Raw genomic sequence first — 6,232 nt, 5'->3', positions numbered from 1 at the left:
TTAAATTTCAGTGAAATAATTCTTTACCCTGATACTTCAGGTGAATATTTCAATTGACAACCAAAAACAAATCACAAATGTTCCAGGTGAACTTCCTTTCTTAAGTGTAGTTTTTCTAACTTTAAAGTAGATTTTTCTATCTCCAAAAATATGACTGCTGAGATTTTCACATCAGCATTCTATTAATAACAATGTGCAGTATACAAATTTTGAAAGTGATAACACAAAAACTACTATCCTTCATTTAGATTCTTATAGGTGGTGAATGTACACATTCAGTAAGAGACATAGAACAGCTTTCCCACAGCAGGTAGTGACAGATGCATGTGTGTATCCCAGGTAGGCTGCTAGATTTCAGCCCCCAAAGTTACATAGATTAGATTAGTACTTGTCCCATAGATCATGAATAAGACACTTCGTAATGATGTGGAATGTGTCAGGTTAATAAAAGGTGTCTATACAAGATATTACATTACATAAAATATTACATGACACTTAATATTTTTAATTTTTTGTGGGGTTGGGCTAATTACCCACTTACTATATCCAAAAATTCATCTAATGAGTAGAAGGAGTTGACATTAAGAAATTCTTTTAATTTCCTTTTAAATGCTATATGGCTATCTGTCAGACTTTTCATGATATTAGGTAAGTGACCAAAGACTTTTGTGGCAGCATAATTTACCCCCTTCTGAGCCAAAATTACATTTAACCTTGAGTAGTGAAGATCATCCTTTCTTCTAGTGTTGTAGCCATGTACACTGCTATTACTTTTGAATTCATTCAGAGTGTTAATAACAAATTTCATAAGTGAATATGTATATATTGTGAGGCTACAGTGAAGATTTCTAGCTCTTTAAATAAGTGTCTGCAGGATGATCTTGGATGAGCTCCAGCAATTATTCTGATAGCACGCTTTTGTGCAATGAACACTATTTTACTCAATGATGAGTTACACCTGAATATGGTGCCATGCGAAAGCAGAAAATGAAAATAGGCATGGTAAGCTAGTTTACTCAGATGTATATTGCCAAAATTTGCAATGACCCTAATAGCATAAGTAGTTGAACTCAAACGTTTCAGCAGATTCTCAGTGTGTTTTTTCCAGTTCAACCCCTCATCAATGCATACACCTAGAAATTATAAATATTCTACCTTAGCTACCGATTTCTGATCGAAGTCTATATTTATTAATGGTGTCATTCCATTTACTGTGTGGAACTGTATATACTGTGTTTTGTCAATGTTTAATGAGAGCCCATTCGCAGAGAACTGAAAAACATCGTTTACAATTTCACCAGTTAATTCTTGCCTGTTGGGAGTGATAGCTATACTTGTATCATCGGCAAAAAGTACCAGCTTTGCATCTTCGTGAATATAGAATGGCAAGTCATTAATATATATTAAGAACAGCAGAGGACCCAAAACTGAACCTTGCGACACCCCATTCTTGATTGTTCCCCAGTTTGAGAAATCACCAGTTTTTTGCATATTATGTGAACTGTTTATTTCAACTTTCTGCACTCTTCCAGTTGGGTATGATTAAACCATTGGAAGACTGTCCCACTCATACCACAGTACTTGAGGTTATCTGGAAGTATTCCATGACTTACACAATCAAAAGCCTTTGATAGATCACAAAAAATCCCAACGGGTGACTTCTGGTTACTCAGAGCATTTAATATTTCACTAGTGAAAGTATATATAGCATTTTCCGTTGAAAAACCCTTCTGGAAACCAAACTGACATTTTGTTAAAACTTTATTTTTACAAAGGTGTGAAGGTACTCTACAATACATTACTTTTTCAAGAATTTTGGATAAGGCAGTCAGAAGAGAGATTGGGTGGTAGCTGTTGTCATCAGACATATCCCCTTTTTTATGCAGTGGTTTAACAAAGGCACACTTCAATCTATCTGGGAAAATACCCTGCTTGAGAAAGCTATTACATATGTGGCTACGAATCCCACTTAATGTAGCACAGTATTTTTTATAATATTTGGCTGTTTCTGGCTCATTACTCTTTCTTGTTGTTAGATGCAGTTCTGTTTTGTGGTTACAAGATATTTGTATTCCTTTAGTAAGCCAAGGTTTTTTGCATGGTTCCTTATAATTAGATTTAACTACTTTCTTGGAGAAACAGTTTTCAAATTCTCTTACAAGTGCATCATAAAATAAGTTATATTTAAATTAGCATCGGGTTCCTTGTACACCTCATCCCAGTCTAACTGCTGAAGATTTTCTCTGAAATTTCTAATTGTTGTGTCATTAATTGAACGCACAACAGCAAGCTATCCTGAAACAAATGTTCACTCAGAACAACTTGCAATGCTACACAAGATTTAGAGAAATAGCTAGGAACCTTTTATTAATACCCATGAAAATTTTAGTAGTCGAGCTTTGTATGGCTGTTCTTAGTTTATTGCAATGTTTGTATCATCTGCAAACAAAACAAACTTGTCATCTGGTAATGTTACTGATGAAAGGTCATTCGTATACACAAGAAAAAGTAAGGGCTCTCAGATGAAACCATGGGGGACACCACAGGTTATTGATTCCCAGCTGAATGATGCCTGATAGCTTAATTCATGTCTCTATCCCATTGACAACGATATTTTATCTCAGAGATATAATATTTGAACTATTTTGCAGCATTTTCTGCTACACCATAACATTCTAATTGTCAAATGCCTTTGACAGGTTACAAAATATGCTATTAGCCTGTAATTCATTGCCTAATCAATTAAGTAGACTCTCACGTATGTATAGATAGCCTTCTCAACATCAGAACCCTTTAAAAATCCGAATTGTGACTTGCATATTTGAGAATGTGGCCAGAAGTGAAATTGGACAGTTGATGGTATTTCGTTATCTCCTTTCTTATACGACAGCTTAACTTCAGCATATTTCAACCATTCAGAAAATGTTGCATACAGAAAAGACTGGTTACACAAATAACTTAAAGTGTTTAGTAAACTCAGAGACACAGTGTTCAATCAACTTTGTTGATATGTAGTCACTACAATTTTTTTATATTAAAAATTTTATGGTGGACATCATTTCAACCGGTCTTGTGAGGGTCATACTCATATTATTATAATTAATTGGACTCACTGGTCTGAGATATTCCACAGCAGCATCTACTAAACATGACAATCCCAACTTATAAGTAACAGTTATTACATGTTCATTGAAAAGTTCATCGACACTGTCTGCATCTGTTACCCGTTTGTCATTTATTTTTAATGCTATACGCTCCTCTTCATCTCTAGTTCTATTAGTCTCGTCCTTCACTATATCTCATATTGCCTTTATTTTGTTATCTGAACTGACTATCGTTTTCTGTTGGCGTATTTACTTTAATGTCTGTGTTATTCACTTCAGTATGTTGCAGTATGTTTTGAAATGATCTATAACATTTACGTCAGAGCTGTTTCTGACTGATAGATATAGTTCCCTTTTTGAGTGACAGGATACCTTTATTCCTTGAGTAATGCATGACATTTCTGTAGACCTTGATCTAATATGTGTTAGTTTCCGGGAGAAAACAGTTGTTGAACAAGCTAAGGACATTGTTAATAAAAGTGTTATATTTCTCATTCATGCTATGAGTGTTGTACACATCACTCCAATGCATGTCTTTGAGGAGTTTCCTATAACAATGAATTTTGGCTTACTAACTACCCTCTTGAACTCAGCTTTAGCAGATTTTATATCATGATCAGTATTAACATTTAGCAAAAGGAGCTACGTAGCATGGTCTGAGAGGCTACTTATTATTGGTTTTATACTATAATTTTGTTCATTAGATATTTCTATAAAGATATTATCAATGGTCATCTCTGAAACCTTAGCTGTTCTAGTTACAAAGTTAACTATATAAATCAAACTGTTTAACAATGATAATAATTGCAATAAGTTCTTAGTGGAAGAGTTTTCAAGAAAATCTACATTAAAATCACCAGCAACCAGTAATTCTTTCTTTTTTGTTGTTAAGTAGGCCAATAGAACTTGAAAGTGAGTTATGAACAGATTGAAATTACCTACTGGTACTCGATATACACTTACTACTATGAATGATTTATTATGAAATTCCTCTTTTGTTGCATGTGCTTCCATATATTGCTCTAGGCAAAGTTTTATGAATGTCTATGTTTCTAAATTTCTGGCAATTCCTGACAGATGTGGCAATGCCTCCAGCCCCCATTTCTACTATGTTACAAGGCTGAGAAGCTAACCTAAAACCTACACTTAAACATCTGTACTAGTGGTTACATGATGTTCAGAGAGGCAAATTGTGTCAGCTGTGTTTGATGAATCTAATTCATCAATGCATGTAAGTAGTTCATTAATTTTACTTCTTAGTCCTCGAATATTTTGATGCACTAAAGATAGTTGGAATTTCACATTGAGTTTGTTAAAACTAATTGGAAATAAAATTTCTGCTGATTGGTGAAAATTTTTTGCAAACAGCTGTGTTAGCTGATCCCATATGACAAATTTATTTTGTTTAGTTTCTTTCTCAAATGAAGTTTTGTTTTGTCCTGAACTCTCTTACACCTTGACTTCTTTATTAGGATAACTATTCAATATGCCCACTAAGACTGCACTTCATCATATTACTCAGTTTATTTTGGATAGACACACATGGTAAATTTTTCATCACTATTTCAAAACCTATTAATCACTTTTCATCACAACATCACACTCTTCTACAATCATCACTTTATTCCATAACTAGTTAGTTTACATGTAAGTTAGTTTCCTGATAAACCACATCATGTATCACTTACTTCACTTCAACAAACACTTCAACAAACCCCCTTCTACCAAAATCACGTCATTCCGCCATTAATTTCCTTCTACTGGTAATTTCATTCACATGTCACCTCTAGTGATCTTTACACCTCTGCTTCAGTATCCACTGCCTGTTTTTCAACAAAGCAACACACCCTTCTCAGCAATAAATTATTTCTTCATTAATTACTTTCTTCACTAATCGTCAACCTCATTCTAGCTCTTCCAAATTCCTTTATATTTTTTTTACTTTGAATTTCTTTTCACTTCCAATAATTAACTTCAACACATCCATTTTTTGTCTCAATAGTGAAAAAGATAAAAGATGACAGACAAAGTTCAGAACGACAGACGAGGAAGATTGACAATAAGAATGGAAAATGGACTAACATTGACAACCACTTGAGCACCTGTTGAGTTCAAAGTGTGCAATGCCTTCTGAGGTATTTAACCTAGTTCGTGTCTAAGTTATGTAAATTCTCCACCTTTACCTCTATTTTATTATGGATCACTTTTAATTTCTCTGGATCCACCCACAGTTCTTCAGCATATTCGTCATACCCTTCGAATTCTTCTTCCTTTCTACAGAATTTTTTGGGAATGCTGTTACTTTCTTCATCTAACATTTCGTTTTTCCTGTAAAATGACATAATAACAATTCTCCCCTTTACTTCCAAAACCACATAATCATCACTGAAATCAAACTTCTCTTTATATTTATCAAAGAAATCTACCTCAATCGCATGTTAATGCTCAAACCGGAAATTATTAGAAAGTTATGATACAACTGGTTACCATCTATGTTAATAGGTAACATCATTTCATATTTAACAGGCTTCTTTACTTTTCCAGTGGCGACAATTATTTGGAGACCTATGACAGGCATTATTACCAATTCATCCTTATTATGTAATGCGTATAACAGTTTGTGATTAACAGCACGAAGATCACTGCCACTACCAGCTAAACACTGCGCTTCTTCACCTTGTATCCTCAAACAAGTAATTGGCTGTCATGTATGTTCCCTAATATTGTTTACTTCATCTTCTTTCAGTAAATTGTGTACAACTTCCCTTCTATCTAAACCTTCTCTGTGTCTTCTGATTAGAAACATATTTGCATGAATTCTCTCACTACTCGCCCTCTTAGCATTTGTCAATCTGTCTACTCATGACAGATCAAAACATTTCTCCACATACACCTCCTGTCTTTTCACAGTAATTAATTTTTTCACTAACCCTTTGTGTTCACTGTCATCTTCATCCTAACATCAAATAGGCTATTATAACTAAAACCACTCAACCGATTACTGTCACAATTGAAACTATCTCCCATAGTTGCATTTGTCGAAACATTTTGTTCCAATTCTACCCCTCACAAGCGGAGATAATTGAGTTATATAGTCAAGGGAAACACCATTATTTACTATATAACCT

The sequence above is a fragment of the Schistocerca piceifrons genome, chromosome 1 (genome assembly GCF_021461385.2).
Source record: "Schistocerca piceifrons isolate TAMUIC-IGC-003096 chromosome 1, iqSchPice1.1, whole genome shotgun sequence".
Classification (NCBI taxonomy): Eukaryota; Metazoa; Arthropoda; class Insecta; order Orthoptera; family Acrididae; genus Schistocerca; species Schistocerca piceifrons.
This window is presented reverse-complemented; position numbering follows the sequence as displayed.